The 21,799-nt window shown below is 39.0% G+C and overlaps 1 protein-coding gene and 2 pseudogenes across 15 annotated transcripts in view; all 3 read left to right on the top strand.

Moving 5' to 3' along the window:
- The window catches only part of LOC137727885 (non-functional pseudokinase ZED1-like), a 59,299-nt gene that overhangs the window by 28,469 nt on the left and 9,031 nt on the right, over positions 1 to 21,799 (top strand). For 3 of the 15 annotated variants that reach the window (XM_068466744.1, XM_068466729.1, XM_068466730.1), the window contains exons 1-3: positions 14,256 to 14,411; positions 14,781 to 14,850; positions 15,773 to 15,868. The exons of 7 other annotated variants lie outside the window; for them this stretch is intronic. The gene's annotated coding sequence lies outside the window, so the exon portion shown is untranslated. Of the gene's footprint in view, positions 1 to 14,255; positions 14,412 to 14,780; positions 14,851 to 15,772; positions 15,869 to 21,799 lie in introns of those variants that run through there. 5 more of the 15 variants (XM_068466736.1, XM_068466735.1, XM_068466739.1 and 2 more) reach the window with 3 other exon arrangements.
- Positions 119 to 3,135, top strand: LOC137727566 (non-functional pseudokinase ZED1-like; annotated as a pseudogene).
- On the top strand, positions 5,776 to 6,942 carry LOC137728203 (non-functional pseudokinase ZED1-like; annotated as a pseudogene).

Below are 21,799 nucleotides of genomic sequence, written 5' to 3'. Positions count from 1 at the left end.
AGCAGATACCATCTGCAGCGGACACGGAGAAATTGATCGATTACTGTTTACTTGACGTGATCTAATTCTAATCCTAAAAGGCTTTTGGTGCTAAACAAGAATCAGTTGAGATAAAACAATGCCATCAAAACTGTTGCAATTGTAAGTTATAGTTTTCACGCTCATAAGTTTAATTTTAAACCTAAAATTGTATATTAATTCGTTAACTATTTTTGTACTAGGTTCTCAAAGCTTCCATGCTTGAGAAAGGCAGAAAGAGATATTGAGTCGTCAAACTACAAGAACCTAAAAAAAGTTATTAGAGGATCTCTTTACTTCTAGTGATGGAGAATCTCATCCTATTCATTGTTACTCTGCTGATGACCTCTTCACGGCAACCAACAACATTCATTCTTCTCGTGTTGTACGAAATGATTCATGTGGAGCAAAAAAGGTATGAAGGTGGCACATGGACTTTTGGGTTAAAATGACAAAATTACCTTTGAGGCATACCAGGATTCCCACACACATGCAACAGACAATAACGGCTCAATCAAGGAAGAGTCATATGTGATCAATATGATATTTATTCAAATCCCTCTCATCACTCCTCATCAATTTCTTATTAATTTTATTCAAAAGGTAACTCCCAAAACTTCATATTTAATTTAGGAGTAATTGCCATGTTAATTGTAAAATATTATTTCACATAATATCTTACAATTATTCTCCAATTACCACCATCTATGGCCGGTCACTCCTCACCCTAAGGGTTAGCCACCCTCCTATAAATACACCACTTATCCCACTAAAATGCTAAGCCATTTACTGTGCACAAACTCCTATTACGTTCTTTTCAGAATTCTAACTTTGGCATCGAAGATTCTTCGGACAACCCTCCTCCTTCATTCATCGTGGGTGTGTGAGACTTTTGGCCTTAATCTTAAGTGTTATTATTTTACAGGTGCTTTTCAAAACAATAACAAATGGAAAGAACTTGTAAGAACAGAAGAAGAAATAGATACCGAAGGAGAAGCAGAAGTTTTTTGAAATAACACTTCACATCTCTTGAACCCTAAAAATTTAGATAAAATGGGACAATGGTTTAGTTCATTATCAAGAACAGATAATAAGAGTAGTAGACAAAAAGGATGTCAGTAGAATTAATTTAGTAACCAAAGAATCTTAGGAGAAAATAGATAGAAAATATAATTTTATATCTTGGAACAATAGTAGTAGGAGTCAAAAGTTTAACCAGACCGCAATCAAGGGTGAAGGTTTTAATAAGCATTTTAGATGCAAGATACAGACAACTAGACGCAGCCACAATCAAGATGATGAAATTGATATGTCAGAAAATGCTAGAGTAATCTATTGTCAACCGGAACTCATGCTTCCATTCAAAGACTTTTACAAATATATTCAAATTTCAGTCAAATCTATAAGATACGATATGATAGAAACTAAGGACAACTTATAGGAAAATTACAAGTTAATAGCAATATTAAAACTAGACTAGATTTGAATAAGAATCTGGATATATTTGAATGTAAAGGTATTTCAGTACTCAAAGCCAAGAAGGCCAAGATGTTGAAACTAGAAGAAATAGAATGGAATGTATCGAATATTTTAGGAGAAACCAATATAAGAGACCCTACAGAATTTCATTTATATAAGCAATATCATGGAAATCAATTAGTAAGATTCAGCATGTATAGGCCAATCAGATAAATTAATAATGAAGAAGAGTTAGATTAAGAGTAGAAGTGTGAGTTCTATAACTTTTATCCGCAGAATTTTCTTAGTTGTAGAATGGACACATGTCTGTAGCTTTGGTGTGCATTTACTTGCATTCTTGACGGGACAAAAAGCCGTACATAAATATGACGCAGGAGAATACCAATCGATTATTGCATATGTGAAAGTACTTGCTAGTGATATCGGGTAGATTTAGACAATTGTGGACCCTAAAATATTTGGGGAGATAACGGGAGATGCACAAGTACAGCAACACTTGCACGATTTTCTAGCATTAGAATTGGTTTGCACCCAAGATAAAAGTGAACGAATGCCAGATAAGATAGATGTGGCTAAAGAACTCCTCTAAATCGAGAAGTCTAACTAGTAAAGTCTGGATAGTGGTAATGCAATGTAGTAGTTTTTGGGTGATTGTCATGGTTGGATCCTAAAAAGGGGTGAAAAGGTAGTTTGGTATTGAATGGTAGGTTTTTAACAAGCGAAACTCATTTCGGCACACTCATTTTCTCCTTCTATATACCTTTATTTATTTATTTTCCTTAATTCCCCTTTGATTTATTTAGCCCAAAGGCTAAAAATAACCAAGGGTGTGAAGGGGGAGAATATGGTATACGGAACTCACTTTCTAGTTCCTTCGAATTAAAGGTGTGATCATACGTTCTAATTTTCTAGTTCCTTCTTTTTTTTTTCTTTCCTTATAAGTGACTGATTGTCTTTTTCTTTCCTAGCTGAAAAAGAAAAGAAAAGGTCTCTGTCTTTGCGTTCAACCATTATTTTTTTTTTGGCCAATAAGAAAGATGTATAGTTTCACTAATTATTTGTGTGCTACATACGCATATATATTTTTACCAGATTCTCAAAGCTGCCATTTTTGAGAAAGAAGGAACAGAGTCATCATACTAGAAGAATCTAAGCAAATTATTAGAGGATCTCATTGCTTCTTCTGATAGAACATCTCATCCTATTTAATGTTACTCTGCTGATGACATCGTGAGGGCAACCACCAGCTTCCATCCTACTCGCATTGTACGAGAGGAATCACACTACAAAATGTTGAGGGGATTTCTAGATGGCCGATCAATTATCATCGCAAAGTACATCATCGGCATCCATGAGGATATACCTAGGTCTCGGGCTATTCGTGACATTGCCATTTCCATACAGATGAGCAACCACGAGAATATTTTAAAACTTTTGGGCTGCTGCTTAGAGCTCCCTGCACCAGTTATGGTGCATGCAAATGCAGCAAAAGGAGTTCTCAATGGTGATGGAAGTTTAAGAGGGGATAGTGAAGATCAAATCGTACTACCATGGAACATTAGATTGCATATTGCAAAACAGGTTGCTAGTGAAGACCAAATCGTACTACCATGGAAGTTTAAGAGGGGATAGTGGAGATCATATGGTGTTTTATGGGTTTTTCCATCTGGGTTTTGCATCTGCTGCTTACCCATTTCAACTCCGTGCTCTTGACGGACTTGGAAGCAGCCGCGGTAGCTGCCGCTGCACTGACCTTCATGTTTCTCTGGTTCTCTCTACCAACAGTGGAAAGACAATGAGTGTACGTAGCAAAATCGAGTGATAACCAGCATAAGTAGAGTAATCATCCGTCAAATGCCCCCATCCCTGCCTTGCTCTTTCTCTCTCTGTAATTTCATCGCCGAATCCAGTCTAATCCCGGAATTCAGTGGATTCATCCCTCCTCTTCTTCTCTCCGTAACACTCCCTCCAATTCCATCGATAGCCACCCCCACCCACTCCCAAACCTAAAATGACAATAATGCCCATCGAACTTATATTTTTCGACCTTTGGATCGCAAAAATAGGTATTAAAGTCATTTTCACATGGCCCACTATTTAACAACCCAAATAAACAATACAAACAAACATGGCCGGGAGGGCCTAACCCAAACCCCCAGGCCCAAAAAAAATTGGAAAAAGAAGTGGCAATTCCGTAAATAAATTGAAATCCCCCAATTTCAGATTCACTGAAGCTATGCTACAGTCACCCCCTCCCCAATTTTAGAATCGAGTAATATCCCATGTATTACAAAGAGCGTGCATGACAAGGCGTTTATGATCAGACGGTGTATCTCTGAGTGGGCTTTGCTTTCTAAATCATATTTTACTTATATGATTTCGAACTTGGTTTTATGAAATGCTTGATATAATACCTTGTTTTAGAAAGCACAAGTGTTTTATGTGATGACGATATTGTATAATTTATGAGCTTGGAGAACCTTCCTTGTGAAACGTTTTACCGTCGTGCTTTACTTTCAGAAATGCAATGCTTTATGCGATAATAAGATTTGTGACAGTTGGGATTTGAGAGATTAGACATGACGTATTTTCATATGATTTATTTTCTCATCACATATGCTTGCATGGTGTCTATAGTACTGTCCCAGATCAGGACTAGCTTCACGTGTAGGTTCACATTGCACTGTTATACTCACATTTGATCCGTTACAGGTGCCAGCCTGTACTAGTTGCATATGCATATAGGACTCGAATGTGATGCGCTTAGCACCAACTTTAAGTGTATGAAGTACTAGAGTGTAGATTTACACACTCAGCATGTTCATATCAAAATTCACTGCATGAGCTCTTGTGTCTGCATTATTTGATGAGCATACCATATATGTTTATTGATGATTTATGATTTACCTGCTTAAGATATCAACTTTTCATTGATCCTATGATATTTCAGATTTATTACGGTTTACAACAAGATATTTGCAATTCGTGATTTTTAACCTCTGGTTTCTTCATAATGACTTTATATTAGGATTTACGCAATTTATTTGTATTTTTGAAATACTGGCTTTTACATTATTGCCTTGGTTTTTCTAACTTACGATGTGGTACGATTTTGATTAATATACAGGTTTTTACAACAAGGGGTTAGTATGTTTGAAATAGATAAATAATTTTTGAAATCTTTATTTTTTTCCCACTCACACCTTTTTTTTTTTTTTTTTTCTTTTCTTTCTTTTTTTTTTTTTTGTGCCCCTCCAAGATTTAGTAGGCTTTAAAACTCTTGATGTGGAGGCGTGACGACATAGGATTCACTCACCAGTGTAGGGATTATTCTTAATAATTTTGTGATTAACATCTTTGGATGTGTTACATTGTATTTTAGATGTGTTACATTACATACTTTCGCTTTAGATATTTAGATTCTCTAATTTCTAGTCATGCATTTATTTAAGGTTCATCACACTCAATGCGCACTCTACTCATACTCTTACAGTAATTTATTTGTACTTTTTACACATCATTTCCATATTATGACTTCGTTACATTCCAAGTGTAGGCCTGCGTCCCTCGATTTCGGTGTCCCCGTGGATATCCGTGTTGGGATGTGTCACCAATTATGTTGTCTTCGTTTTAGACTTGAAAATTCGCTACATATGTAAGGAGACGTGCTAAGAGTGAATCTCACATCGAGAAAAGAGGGAATTTGCATGTGCTTATAAATATTTGGGTTACACCTCATATTGCCAATTAATTTTATGATGAAACCTTAACTTTTTCATCAACTGCCCTATGATCGTCCTCCTTCTGTAAATGAAGATTCGTAATAAAACTTTGTAGATGTTTTCTATTTTTGAAAGTTCGATGAAACTTCCAATGACCACTGCTTCTTCTTGAACATTAGATCATGGGGTTCTGCCGATATGTGTTACTTTCCAGCTCCTTTCTTTTTATTTGTGTGTAATTGACAAATTTTTTGTCTTTTTCTCTGTCTGGTGACGAAAGAACAAAATTACTAGTTTCATGTGGTTTTCTTTGGCCGGCAGATACCACTGCATGTTATTCTTCACAGGGCTTATCATTCGATGCCACCGTGGACCTTAAAAAGCATAATAAAATTCAACACTGATCATTGGAGTAGCTACGACTTCTGCTTTGCTTGCACAGACCATCTGCAGTGGATTCGTTTGTGAAATTGATCGATTACTGTTTACTTGGTGCAATCCAATTCCAATCCTAAGAGGCCTTTGGTGGTATACAAGCATCAGTTGAGATAAAACAATGCCTTCAAAACTGCTGCAATTGTAAGTTATAATTTTCATTCTCCTATAGAGCTTTAATTTCGAACCTGAATTCGCATTTTAATTCGTTAACTATTTTTTGTACCAGGATCTCAAAGCTGCCTTGCTTGAGAAGGAAGGAAAGAGATATTGAGTCATCATACTATAAGAACCTGAGAAAATCATTAGAGGAACTCATTGCCTCTTGTGATAGAGAATCTAACTCTATTCACTGTTACTCTGCTGGTGAGCTCATGAGAGCAACCGACAACTTCCATCCATCTCGCTTTGTAAAAAGTGATCCATGGGACGAAGTCGAAATGTTCAGGGGGATTTCTAGATGGCCGATCAATTTTCATTACAAAGTACATGATTAGGTCTTCCAGTTGGCTCAATGTGGATGAAATTAGGTCTGCGGCTATTCGTGACATTGCCATTTCAGTACAGATGAGCACCCATGAGAATGTTTTAAAACTATTGGGGTGCTGCTTAGAGCTTCCTATACCAGCTCTGGTGCATGAATATGCATCAAAGGGAGTTCTCCACCATGATGGAAGCTTAACAGGAGATAAAGGCCGTCAACTTCTATTACCATGGAATACTAGATTGCGTATTGCCAAGCAGATTGCTAGTGCAGTTACATATCTCCATACCGCTCTACCAAGGCCCATAATTTATAGGGATCTGACACCCCACTGCATTTTCTTGGACGACGACTATACTCCCAAACTCTCACACTTTCTCTCACCCCATAACCATTCCTCCTAATCAATTGGATGTTGAAGATGTTCCCGTGCATGGAATATTACCATACATTGATCCTGTCTACCACTGTTCTAGCCGCATCTCAGAAAAATCGGATGTCTACAGCTTTGGTGTGATTTTACTTGTATTATTCACCGGAAAAAATGCTTGCTCCTTTGTAAACCGGGAAGAAGGTTATAATTCAATTTTTGAGTATGTGGAATCGCATGCTGACGAGTTTGAAACAATTGTGGGCCCGAAAATATTAGAGGAGGTAGGGGGAGATGAGCAAGTACTGCAGCAGTTGCATGATTTCCTACAACTTGCATTGTCATGCACTCAATACGAAATTGAAAGAAGGCCATATATGACCGATGTAGCCAGAGAACTCATTCGAATTGACGAGTCAACTTTTCCTAGCTAGCTTTAATTCATATCTGTTATCAGAAGTACTGATATCGGTTCAACAGCGTGTTTGTGTTTGGAAGCCGATCAGTCTCTTCCGTAACAAATATTGGTGTTGTTATTTTTAATTTGTTACTACTATATTCATTTTTCTATTAATTTGTAACAAATTTCAAAGATCAAGTCTCTTTGAATTTATATTGAACTTTTACATTGCATATATAGCAATGAACTTGGAAACTGTAAAATACTATAGTCTCATTTAATTCAAAAAGTCACCTAATTTAAATTGTCATTTTTTTTTAAACAAACGATAGTATTTACACTAAGAGGAATTAGATGGGCTTAGCCTCACAATGAGCTAGCACTAATATGGTTCAAATTCGTCTTTGGCAAGAATCGAACTTAAGACCTCTCACTTACAAGTGAAGAGGAATACTACTAGGCTATAATACTAAGTAGCATAACTTACACTATATTACATAAGGGGGAAAATATCTGCAGAAAATAACTAACCAAAAACATTATTTTCCTTCTTCATTCTCTACGTACAAAATTATCTTCTCCAGTTTTAAGTGTTTGACAGTGTAAAATATAGTTTGGAATTCATTGTATCCGCAAAGCTTGTTTACACTATATGCCTCACCGGACTTACATGGACGTCTCCACGTAAAAGAAGACATTTCAACATTGTCCACATCATCAATGAAATAAGACTAGTTGCCACATCAGCACCTGATTGTGTGCACATATCAAACCCGTTGCTCAAGAAGGTCAAAGTGACTACAAAAGGAGGACTAGAGCTCCAAGAAAAGGAAGTTGCGGCAAAGGTAGCAAGAACCTTCTCCATTTCTTCCATATAATTATACAAAATTCTCTCAAATGCAATTATACAAATATGCTCTCTATGTCTCGATCATGTATACTATAAATCCTTCATATATGGTGAAGCACAAGATACATACAACGCGAATGTAACCCAATTATGGGTGAATGAGTACTACCTAGACCACTCTCCGACTTTGACTCGCAAGAAGTTGTAGTTGACTGCCTAAAAACACGTCAACAAGGCTTATTTGCATATTCCAATTTGCCTACTTATTGTGGGAGCAAAATATATGAAAGAAAGCATTTACGTGTCTTGAAAAACTATTTCTTCCCTTAGTTGTTTATAAAAACATTTCTTTCATCTTTCATAGCTAAGTTCTTTGACTCTTCCTAAGCAATAACTCACAACGAATCCAACACTAATTTCCTATCTCCTTCCTTTTTCTTTCTTTGTAAGTGACTATATGTCCTTTTCTTTTTGTCTGATGATGAAACAAGAAAATAATAGTTTCATGTAAATTTGTTTTGGCCAGTCCCACTGCATATTATTCTAAAAAGGACCGATTCTCACATGAAAGCCGTTGGTAAAAGAAATTGAAACTAATGGAGTAGAACTGCTGCATGCGCTGTTTTCACATACCATCTGCAGTGGAATCATGAATCGATCGATAACTGTTTAAAACTGCACGTACAATCTGAACAATGCCATCCAAAGTCTTGTAAGTTCGTTTATTCTATTGATCAGCTTCCCGTGGAGTCATTACGAATGCATGGGCACAAGCGGAATCGAATTTGGAGCTAAGATGGAGATTTTACAGACTTACGAACGTGAAAGGCAATTTGGTAATTTTATGTTGGGAGATATTTTGTGCGTGTTGTTTTGTGAGCCAGTGGGGCCCACACCCCATTCCTCCCTCTCTTATGTGTCTCCCACCTTCCTGGCCCTTATCTCATTTTTCACTCTCTCTCTCTCTTGACTCACCCAATCTCTTGTTGCCACCTCACCTCACCACTCAACTCTTTTTCTTCACTTATCTCTCTCAAAACTCTCCCTCTCGTCCCTCTTTTCCTCTACAAACTCGACACCGAACAACCATCCCTCGCAGCTCCGGCGACCACCGCACCACCACATTTACTAACCTTTCTCTACCGATCAAAGTCGGACTCACGAACGCCAAGCCTAGGACGATTTCTCTCTCTCTTCATAGTGGCAGCACCACTGTTCAAAGGATTCTCTGGCAAATTCTCGTCGTCTCTGACATGGGTAAGTTTGATAACCACCCCAAATCTTTGTAAATGGTGCTTAGAAGTACAATTAGGTTGTTTTTTAGGCGCTTTGGTGTGTTTTCGACGCAAAAACTACATCGAGAAGGTTTTCACCCAGTTTTTCGATGACTTTCGAGCGGTTTTCCGGCCAAGAACGCCAGTGGTATATTTTTGTTCCTCTCCTTCGTAGCTTCAAATCCATATATGGCATACTACTTATAATTGTGAAATGGAGCTAATCGGACTCTGTTTAGATTCACGGCCATTTTTTGCAGAAACCAGCCGACCCACGACCTAAAACCGAGTCGACCCTACTTGTAACCCAAAACTGGGCCCAACCCAATAATTGGGCTCAATCCAATAACTCGGCCCAACCTAGCAACCCAAAACCCAAATCTTACCCGACCCAGAACCGTTTTCCTGATTTCAAGGTCAGTGCATGGAGCACACGCACCTCCGCCGGAGGTACTGTGCTTCGTTGTTGTCCATGACGGCGCCAACAACTTTTCCGATGACCCATCTCGGCGCGTACGGTGGCGCTTGGCCTCCCAAGCCGCCACCCTATGGCAACGTGTAGCGATGCATGGGGGAACCGAGGTCCCTCCTTAGGTTTTTCGATGTGCCGAATCATAATCCACTGTTTGTTTCCCCAAATTCTATTGTTTTAGTAGACTTTTATTAAATGGTTTCTATTTGTGTTTAGGTGCATCGGTGGAATGTGATCTCGTCCTCTCTAGTTTGAGCGGCTCCCCGACCACAGAATATTTGTGAGTGGACCCTTTCTTAAATTGCATATTTTTATAAAAATTTTAGGCTTGCATTCATGAAAAGCATGATTTCATGATTGTACGTTTTATGCATTATTTATGACTTATCAAATTTACGTTTTACAAAAGGTTATGAATTATCGGATTTTCGTAAATAAAATTCTATGGATTTACGGATATGATTTATTTTGGATTTATGAGATGTGGATTTGAGCTTTTGAGCTTTGGTGATTTGATATGAGTTTTTGAGATATATTTACGGTGCTTATCTAATGGGGATTCATACAGCACATACACACAACATGAGTATGTAGACGTCTATGGCCATAGGACACAATTTAGGATATTTATGACATACTCCCAGCTTTATTGGCAAGACCAGTGTCGGTGTGTTATGTCATGTATATGTTTCTTCTCTGGCATAACCCAGAGTCGTACAGCTTCACCTTCAGGTGATGGGACCTATCGTATTTCTTCACTAGCGTAACCCAGTGTCGTACAACTTTACCTTCAGGTGATGGTTATGCCTTTAGGCGATTATGATACCTTTAGTTGAGTACATCATTGGTGTGATTTACAAATGTGTTACGGATTTTCCTTTAGGTGACTATAGTACCATTACTGAGCACAGCTTTACACGTACATGCTTTACGAATGTTTTTCATGGCATGCCAGAGTTTTTAGAAAACCTACTATGTAGTACTATATGAGTTTTCAAAACAGGAGGTTAGTATGTTCAGAAAGAAAATGGTTTTCTTATTATTAGTATTATTATTATAAACTTTGGTCCATCACCCTTTGTTTTGTGCCCCACTTCAAGAGTTAGAATCGAGGCATATAATCCCAGCGTTAGGGCACTTCCGTATAGGAATCTTCATGTCTTCTCACTGTAGGACCCATTCCTTTGTTCGTACCTTTGTATAATAATTCTCTTCACATTTTCTTGATTAGTTGTATGCTCTGAACACGTTTCCGCATTTGTGTATTTCTTTTTATTTACATAATTATTTACTATCATTTACCAATACCACTTGCATGCATGTTAAAATGGCTTCGTCACCCTCGGATGTCGGCCAGCACGTGCTTATCCTAGTATTTGGGGATATCGGGATTGTGGCGTGTCATTGCTTCAGTGTGATGGAAAATCTAGTCATATTCACACATACTCTGTTGATGAGCAAAATCTAGTCCTATTCACACATACTCTGCTGATGAGCTCGTCAAGGCAACCGACAATTTTGATCCTTCTTGCCTTATAAGTAAGGATTTATCCTACCTACTGTTCAGAGATTTCTTAGATGACCGCTCAGTTCTCATTAAGAAGTACTTCCAAGTGCGTTGGCCTAGTGAGGTTGAAGTTACATCCATGGCCATTTATGATATTATCATATCGATACAGAAGAGTATGCATAAGAACGCTTTGACACTCTTGGGCTACTGCTTAGAGTTCTCTATACCAGCTCTGGTGCTTGAATACGCAGCAAAAGGAGTTCTCGACCGCCATGGAGGTTTAGGGGATATTGAATCAGTACCATGGAAAACTAGAATGCTAATTGCAAAGAAAGTTGCAAATGCACTTACATCTCCCATACCCATCATTCATAAGGATCTAAAGCCCACATGCATTTTCTTGGACGATGACTACTTTCCCAAACTCTCCAACTTTTCACTATTGATCACGATTCCTCCTTAGCAGTTGCATGTTGAAGATGATGTGAAAGGCACATCACCGAAAAAACTGATGTTTATAGCTTTGGTGTGGTTTTACTTGTATTCTTGATGGCATCAGTTCCTAAATAAGTGAAATTAAATGCTTCCAATGGTCAATACAAGACAATTGTGGATCCCTGCATTCTTGAGGAAGTCGAGGCAGATGAGCAAGCACATCAGCAATTGCAAGATTTCTTAGCACTGGCACTGTTGTGCACCAAAGACGGAAAGGAAGCAAGACCATGCATGATTGATGTAGCCAAAGTACTTGTCCGAATTGAGAAGTCGATCTTGTGTAACAAAGAAACAAGATTACTTCGAAGGTCTAAATAGGATATACATCGGTTCAACAATACTTTATAGTTTCATATTTCTAGTTGTTTAGCAGAGAGATGGTCGCTACCTAGTCTTCATTCATGTGTATATCTTTGTGCTCAATGATTTCAAGGCAAGTTCGATTTTCATTTTTCTCTCACTTTGTACGATTTCTTAATGTTGCATTTTTCGTTTGCTAATGAATATACGTACATATCTGTACCAAACCCTCATTTTCCGTATTTTCTTTGACTTTGTTCCCAAAACTTAGCAACTTCTCTTTCTCTATAACAAACCCTCATTTGCAATCGCAATCTCTTTTTTATATTTGATACATGTATACGACTACTCTCACCGGTCTTCAACGAAATATGTACACTGTGTCACGTTCTATAAAGATATGTGGCAAAATATTTGTGAACTGGGAGGTGGGTTTTTAGGAGATTGTAACGATACGTAGTTGTGGATACTTGTGCGCCTTCGTATATCATGTATGTGAGCCTCTTAATTTCTTGCTCCCTTCCTCCTTTCATCGTATTGACTAATAATCTTTTTTTCTAATATGGGGGTGTTCCATGTAAATTTCTTACTCGGCCCCACTACATATATCTTATTTCAAGCAGGGAAGATGATTGGATGACATAGTTGACCTTGTAAAGCATATAGCAATAAACCAGCAATGGTGCCCGTGCGCTGCTGCGGACATGGAATTCAACATGTTTAATGCATTCTTAAGCAATATCAATTTGAATGCAATTTATCAAAGCACAAGTTGCAGCATACCTTGTAACTTGTCCAAGGTGGAATTATTTTGTGATAAGGTATTAGAAAAACAAAGTTTAAACCTGTTATAGAACAATATTTCAATCAAATGAACGAATGTGGAAATATTGAAAGAAATAGTAACATAAACTGTGCATGTACTAGTTTGTCTATGTTCATTTTTATATATAATTGTTTTGTGTTTTTATATAAGTTCATATTTTTTTGCTAAACACGGATTACATAATGTGTGTTAAGATTATCTAGATGATAGATAAGTAGATCATAAGGAATGGCAGCGTACCTTGTAATTTTTGCAAGGTGGAGACGTAGAATATCAATAGTGATGTAAAATTGTCGTAACACATTTGAAAAACTATAGCAAAAGATGTAATTGTACAATTTCCTACTGAATAAGTTCAATTACCTGCCTTGGTCAAGAGCTATGTCATTGTGCTCCTTGTAAATTTTCGCCTTCTTCTTCGTGGACAAAAATGCACCCGCAAAACAATTAACACCTTAGGTCAAGGCCAAAAGCCTCACGCGCCCACAATGAGTGGGGGTAGGGGGTTTTGGCTAAAGAACATCCGATGCCAAAGTTAAAATTTGAGGGAGAAAGGGTTTAGAGAAAATTGGAGAATTTTGCAAAAGAGTTAAACTTAGGTTTTTGGGAGAAATGGTGGCTATTTATAGGGGTGTGGCCGACCCCTATTTGGAGAAAAGGGGTCCGGCCACTTATGATGGTTTTTGGGTGTAATTGTAATCAATTAGGCTAATTAATCAATTAATTAGCTAATTAATCATATTTTGAAAAGAATAAATACGAAATACCTTATGGGGAGGATTTGATGAGGATTGAACAAATAGGTTTTGAATGACCTTGATTGAGCTGTTGTTGTCTACTTCTTGAGTGTGGGAGTTCCGGTGTGCTTAGGATAATTTTGTCTTTTTCACCCAAGAATTTACGTGTCGCCTCCATATTTTTCTTGATTATTTTTGGCTCCACAATGTTTGTTAATCGTACATAGTGCGGTCAGTTTTTGTCAAGTACCGTTTGTGTTTAATTTTAAATAAAAATATTTAAAATAATTTATGACTGCACGATTTACGATAAATGGACAGGATTAACGGATTCCTTACAAAGAGGATCCGGATTCTTATTTTCATATCTCAATTTGCCTACTTATTGTGGGAGAAAAATATATGAAAGAAAGCATCTACGCGTCTTGAAAAACCATTTCTTCCCTTAATTGTTTATAAAAACATTTCTTTCATCTCTCATAGCCAACTTCTTTGACTCTTCCAAAGCAATAACTCACAACAAATCCAACACTAATTTCCCATCTCCTTCCTTTTTCTTTCTTTGTAAGTGACCATATGTCCTTTTCTTTTTGTCCGATAATGAAACAAGAAAATAGTAGTTTCATGTAAATTTGTTTTGGCCAGTCCCACTGCATATTATTCTTAAAAGGACCGACTCTCTCAAATAAAAGCAGTTGGTAAAAGAAAATTGAACCTATACTAAAGCTGAAAACACACTAGTTTACTGTTCATAATAACAGTGCGAAAATGCCCTTGCCTTAATTGTGTAATTTCAATATTACTCCAATGTAAATCTAATTGAATCTGGACCGTCTATTTATCTGGGGCTCAGTCTGTCCATTTTTATCGTCTTTTTCTTCTCTGGTGAACATCATTGATCATTCTTTCTCTCGCTCTCTCTTAACATCACGATTCAAAACCCCAACCCCACCCACGAACCCAGAAACACCAAAAACCATCACCAATCTCATCCTTCAGTTCTTAATTGGATTCCACGGTGTAAACCCAGAAACTAAAGGTAAGAAAATTCAAATTTTTTTTCGGTTTCTTATTTACTTTCAGTGTTAATTTCTTATTAGATTATTATTTTTGATAAACCCACTTATTAGAATCTGATCTGGGGTTTCCTTGGATTCTAAATAAAAACCTTGAAACTTAAAGGTAGGTAAATTTCAATTTATTTTATTTTATTTTATTTATTTATTTACTATGTTGATATCTGATTAATACTATTTTTCATAAACCCACTTAGAATCTGATATGGGTTTTTCTTAAATTCATCTTGGGGTTTTTTTAATTTTGAGTTTTATAATTTTCTAGTGCACCTGTGATTAAATATTCAGATAAATTTAATGTAATGGTTTTTTTTTGTTTTTAATTGCTATAGTTTATGCAAAGAGCAACTCACAAAGAGGTGAAGAAAAAAAAGTATGTTAATCCATTGCTCATCACTTCAGGTACCTTTTGACCTTTTGCATGTCAAGATATGCTTCAATTTTGTTACGTATTATTTGGGTTTTATTAAATTTTTCATGATTTTGTAGAAGTACGTTTAAAGTTTTGAGTTTTGAAGAATTCTTCATTAAATTGGTGGGCTCTTTTTTGAGTATATTTGTCATGTGTTTGCCTCTTTTCATTGTGTTGCAAATGTAGTATTCTCTCCACTGAGTTTCTACATGCATGAGAACATATGTTTTTCTTACTAATTTGATTAGATTATAAACTACTGCAATGATGGCAGTAGCATACACTCTCATAGAACGGTTAATAGTTGAAGTAACAGTTGCTTCACCGTGACAGTTAAGGGTGATAGAGATTTACATAATTCAGCAGGGTCTGCAATGTCACATCCAGGCCCGGGGCGGACCACTTCCCGGGCCCGCTCCACCGTAGCACGATATTGTCCGCTTTGGGCTTACCATTCCCTCACGGTTTTGTTTTTGGGAACTCACGAGCAACTTCCCAGTGGGTCACCCATCATGGGATTGCTCTAGCCCCCCTCTCGCTTAACTTCGGAGTTCCTACGGCAACATGGGTAATGTGGGATGTTACATGCAACATGCCCAATTCCCTTGAGTAAAATCATTAATTTACAACCAAATTAGAATAAACCAGAGCAGTTTGTAAACACTGAAGTGAGAGAATCATATAGGCAGTTTGTAAACTCTTAAGAACATGCCTCCAAACTGAACACAGCACCAATATTCTTCCGTTCCTCAACTAGCTCTTTTCTTCTTCTTCTTCTTTCCCTCATTGACATCCTCAACTGAATGCCTCCTTCTTTTTCTTTGTTTGTTAGGGTTGCAATAATCTTCCCATTCATAGTGTTGCCATGCCCCAACGAGGTTGCCAAAGGTACTGACTGGTTACTGATTGTAGGTTGAAGTACAAATGTTACTGGCGGGTCAAGTTCCATAAGGAGGTGGAAGCAGAAGCAGAATTAACATCACACTTCATTTTTTCAACCAAAAGGAGGTAACCTTTATAAATGATGCATACAAGCTTCTCTGTTTTTTATCTCTGAAATTTGAGTTCTTTGACCAAAACTATGAATAGTGAATGGTAAATATTTCACTTTTTTTTTTTTTTCTTTGGTCCATTTTGTTCTATTGGGGTTGTATTTTGTTAGAACATTATCAAATAATTAAATTACATAAATGGACACAAAAGATTATTAATCACATCCCCAATTTTTCTCTAAACTCGAAGCTAAAAATTGAAGAAATACAACAGATTTTGAGTCATGTAATTCAAATTGCAAATAAAGGTCTAAAGAAAATAAATCCAGTATACAAACTCTCACTAAAGGGTACCAAAATTTTCATCTTGAAACTTCACAATCCCAAATTGAAGCCCTAAAAGTTGGCATGCACAGTGAAGATGTAAGTATATATACGACATCGATATATATATTTTTGTCATTGTCAAGAGCATCAAGAATAATTGGTTCCCGCTAAGTATATGCTAATATTATATATTGATATAGACTTATTCAACAATTTGTAGGGTGTAAAGATGGGGTGTAATATGTGAGACTTATTCAACAATTTGTAGGGTGTAAAGATGGGGTGTAATATGTGAGGCTTATTCAACAATTTATGGGGTGTAATATAATAAGTCTTTTTGTTATATAATATGCATACCAATATCTCTCTTGCCACTTAGTGTAGATAATAATGTTTGTTAAAAAAAAAATGCTTTAGGATATATATTTTTCAAAACCTTTTACATCTTTAACAGTATTGCAAATCCTGCAGTAGCGCGTAGGTTCACTGCACTGAAAAAAATACTGTTCATAAGACAGTATTTAACAGTATTGTAATGACGCTTTTTCCCCTACGTTGCTTTTTCCCCTACATAAACGGACACAAAAGATTATTAATCACATCCCCAATTTTTCTCTAAACTCGAAGCTAAAAATTGAAGAAATACAATAGATTTTGAGTCATGTAATTCAAATTGCAAACATAGGTCTAAAGAAAATAAATCCAGTATACAAACTCTCACTAAAGGGTACCAAAATTTTCATCTTGAAACTTCACAATCCCAAATTGAAGCCCTAAAAGTTGGCATGCACAGTGAAGATGTAAGTATATATACGACATCGATATATATATATATTTTTGTCATTGTCAAAAGCATCAAGAATAATTGGTTCCCGCTAAGTATATGCTAATATTATATATTGATATAGACTTGTGTTCATGATACCAGGAATACATGCATGTAGAGTTTCTATTGGCATGAAGTTTCGAAGATGACAACTTGCATGAAAATTGAAATTGAAACTACACTGTAGAATGTTAAATATTTACTCTAAATTTGAAGACTGAAAATAAAATAACTTAAAAGCTAAATTGAGTAAAATTAAAGTTTTAGCCTCAAATATCCTTAGGCGGACACAAAAGTTTGACCCCAACATCCAATTTTATTAATTAAATTTTGATAAATGATTGAAGGTTTTTCAATGATTGTGTTACTGTTTCTGATTAATGATTGAGGAGTTGGATATATTTTCTTGCTTAAGTTTTTCTTAGGTGTGTACTAAATTGGCTGTTGGTTTGGTTACTTTCGAGCTTTCACATGACTTTCGATACCCAGTAGAGTATGAAATCCCAACTTTAATTTTGCGCATTTTTTGGTGCCTGGAAATGAAATTTGGCATAGTGAAATTGTGACATCCCGTCCCGGGATTATTAAAACGCACGTGTGAAATTACCTTATTGCCCCTAGTTCGTTTTTGTCACGTTGTGGGTTGTTTTTGGTGGCGTGGCATGTGTTGGACCACACACACACTTCCACACACAGATACTGTCTTTCTCTCTCTCTTTCTGTCTTCTCTCTGTCTCTCCCGTGCTCCCTTTCTCTCTTCTCCATTGAAATTGTACGGACAAACCCAAAACCCCTCAAACCTTAGCAGATCGAGGGAACCAAGTACACCATCAAGCTCGTGAGGCTGAGAGGAGTCCAGTGGTACCATTTTCAGGTAAGGAAACTACCATTTTCACGTCGATTCGAAGTGGTCCGAATTGTGTACTGTTCATGCAAGTTTAATCTAGTTAGTTTTTGGACTTTTGAAGGTTGTAGTTGTGTTGGTGAGGTCCCAAGGAGCTTGGGAGTGCATCGTTGGACGGTTTTGGACGTTGGAACCAAGAACTGTAAGTTTGGCCGATTTTCCATGTTTTTGAAAAGTTTATTCCAGTTGTTTTTAGGCTCTAAAACTAGTCCAACGTGGTAGATGAGGTTTAGGGCTTCATTTTGGTGTAAAATACGTGAAAATTAGATGAAAAACGAAGGAGATTAGTGAGTTTTAAGTTTTTCCAGTTTTCCGGCCAGTTTCCGGTGGCCGGAGTCCGGCGAGGGTGGTCGGAGAAGAAAGGGGAATATTCCGTTAGGTCTAACGGAATATTCCTAACGGTAGTTGACGGCGTCAGTTAAGGTTAACGGAATATTCCGTCGGGTTAAAGGAATATTCCTGACGGCGTCAGTTGACGCCGTCAGTGTGCCTGGCACGTGGCCGCGCGTGGGGGCGCGTGGGTCCGTGCCTGTGCTGGCGCGTGGGGGCGCGTGCGGGGTCCAAAAATTATTTTAAAAGTATGGTTGTGATCCTGAGGTTGTGTAGAGCACGTTGGTATATTCATTTGTCCATTTTGAGTAATGTATGAGAAGTTTTTACGAGAATTGGGTTATGTGCTTTAAAGTTAACGTTTTTATAGTTGTTTCGCATTTAGGTGACACGTACCCCGAGGACGAGCGTGCACACGCGAGACAGGGGGGCTACGACCCTTCTACATACCAGTGAGTGGGCTTTTGTTTTCCGTATATACCTATATACATTTATATTCCCAGAAATTGATTTAAAAAGGGTTATTTGCCTTATGCCATGCATGTTATTATTATCGTTTATGCATCATTGCATGCATTATTGTGGCATACATATACATGTGCATATTGGGTGCTGTGGACGCACAGGTAAGTGCCAGGTAAGTGACATTCACGTTTATGTTTCAGTAGTGGTTTGGGATGCCTAGAGAGCTCATAACCTGTACCCCCGGTGTTAGTGCTCCCGCCCTGAGCAGGGCACAGGCCTTCACGTGATGTTCACCTCCCGCACCTTAGGCTCAGCTTGGATCCAAGCTAGGTGCACAGGCCTGTCGTACAGACCACATTAGGTGGTTCCGACTTGTAGGTGACCCGCGATTATTCGCCCAGGCTTCACGTGATCGTAGCACTTATTTACACCCAGTCCTGTCGTACAGACCACTTTAGGTGGTTCCGACTCGTGGTCAGGTTCAGATATTGAGATTGAGATTAGAGCTCTATATGCAGCCGTACAGGTCACGTTAGGTGACTCCGGCTGCCAGATTACACGATGTGGATATGATTATACCTGAGCACTTGCATATCTTTATGAGATGTCGGCATGGCATATTATCGAGCATATGGCATATATTTGAGCATGCTTAACACATGTACTATGCGTATATATATTTTCTGGGAAGTATACAGGTTTTACGGCGAGGGGTTAGAATGTATTTTGCTAAATGATTTTCAAAGAGCTTTGTTTTTGCCCACTCACGCTTTTGTTTTGCGCCCCTCCAGGTTCTAGTTGCTTAGCCGTTGCGGTGGTTTCCCCAGAGGGTTTTTCGGCGTTTCTGACAGACACTCACCATTGTAGGGTCGCCTTCGAGCGTACCACTATTGTCGTTTCATTTGGACTGCTATAGACCTGCTCTGAATTCTTGTACCGCACATACTCGCACTTATTCTAGTACTTTGTATGCTAGTTTTTAATTATTCGTACCTTTTATTACTACTTTATTAGCTTCCGCACGTGCACATGGCTACGTCACCTTCGTGTGACGGCCAGCACGCTCCGATCTCGGTCGGGGTGTGTCAGTTTGGTATCAGAGCCTAGGTTTGGCAGTCCTGTGTCCTTGTAATTATTCTAATGATTTTGGTGTCTTCTGTCAGAATTATGCCTCCTCGTCGGGAACCACGTCGTACTTCCGAGTCTAACTTCCCCGATGTCGCTCAGTTGGGGGAAGTCTTCGCTACAGCCCTTCAGTCAGTGATGCGCCCTCCCCAGAGGACTCCTCTGGAGACTATGTATAATCTGAAGTTGGATAAGTTTAAGGGCAGTGAGGGGCATGAGAATGCAGAGCGCTGGCTAGAACACGTAGAGAAGACCTTCCGTGTATTGCATAACCAGGGAAATCTCCCTATGGAGAGGTGGGTCGAGACGACCACATGGTTCCTGGATACTGAGTCTGCAGCTTGGTGGGAGCAGGCGCTTCGTAGGTTGACTCCAGAGCAGAGGACGGATTGGAATGTTTTTACAGATTTGTTCAAAAGGAGGTATGTGCCCCCTGAGTACATCGATAGAAAGAAACAGGAGTTTACTGAACTGAAGCAGCGGAAGATGTCAGCGAATGAGTACTACCGCAAGTTTACGGATTTGTCTCGTTATCATCCTGATGTCGCTGGTAATCCGGCGGAGATGCTCCGTCTCTTCCGCCAGGGTACTAAGAAGAAATGGCGTTCGATGGCGACTGCTGTCCACAGCGGGACTTACCAAGACTTCTATGAGATATTGTTGAGGATCGAAGACTCTGAGAATATGTCGAGCGATAGTGATGAAGGGAAAGACGGCAATTCGAAGAAAGACGACAAAGGTAAAGGTCAGGTATCGCTCGGGCCCCGTCAGACTCAGAACTTCAAGAGGGGTGGTGCTAGCTCGAGTTCTTCGAGTGGTGGCTTCAGTGCCACTGGACAGGGCCGTGGAGGTAGATTTTCTGGTGGCGCTAGAGGCCAGAGGCAGGGCGATGGTGGGCGAGGCAGAGCCCCAGTTTGTCGCAGGTGTAACAACAGGCATTTCGGCGAGTGTAGACGTGGTAGCAGTGGTTGCTTCACGTGTGGATAGGTGGGACATAGAGCGGCGAATTGTCCCCAGGGCCAGCAGCAGCAGAAACCGCAGCAGACCTTTATGCCACCACCTGCACCACTTCAGCAGATCCAGGGTCCTAGTAGTTACGGCCAGGCGGGCCGAGGTGGTGCTTACCACTATCAGGGTGATGCTGTCCCTTATGCTCCGGGGCAGTATCAGTACCCCCAGGATCCCTATTCCCAGGGTGGCTATCCTCAGTATTCGGGCGGCTATATGCCGTATCCTCCAGCTCCAGTAGGTGGTGCTCAGTGGTATCAGGGAGGACAGTATCAGCAGGGTGAGATTGCCACTAGCAGTGCAGGGTCTTCGAGACAGTCGGGTCAGCCCAGTCAGGGGCGTGGTGCCCAGGGACGCGGCGTTCAGGCGAGCAGAGGCCGCGGTGGGCGTCAGCAGGGACAGGGGCGTCTTCACAATATTTCTCTGCAGGACGCTCAGAACAACCCGGATTTGATTATGGGTACGTTGAACATTCTTGGTTGTTTTGCTAGAGTCTTAATTGATTGTGGAGCTACACATTCCGTAATTTCTCATACTTTTGCTCAAGTGACGCAACCTCGCCCCACACCTCTAGGGTACGATTTAGAGTTCGCTATGCCTAGAGGAGAGAGATGTGTTGTAGATTGTGTTTACCCAGGGTGTCCAGTGATCGTAGAGGGTGTTGCCTTGTCAGCTGATCTTATCCCGTTAGATATTGTGGATTTTGATGTGATTCTGGGCACGGATTGGTTACACTTCTATCGTGCCAACATTGACTGTTACGGGAAAGTAGTTACGTTTCACCGACCTGGACTACCTGAGGTTACTTTTGTAGGTGAGCAAAGTGGGGTGAGACACGGCATTATTTCGGCGCTGCGAGCGAAAAAGTTGTTGTCTAAAGGTTGCCAGGGGTACCTAGCACATGTGGTGTTGGATGAGGCCGCTCCTAGTAGAGTTGAGGATGTGAGAGTGGTCAGACACTT

This window comes from Pyrus communis, chromosome 3, assembly GCF_963583255.1.
Source record: "Pyrus communis chromosome 3, drPyrComm1.1, whole genome shotgun sequence".
Classification (NCBI taxonomy): domain Eukaryota; kingdom Viridiplantae; phylum Streptophyta; class Magnoliopsida; order Rosales; family Rosaceae; genus Pyrus; species Pyrus communis.
The sequence above is the reverse complement of the archived record's forward strand: the minus strand, read 5'-3'. Positions and strand labels throughout refer to the sequence as shown.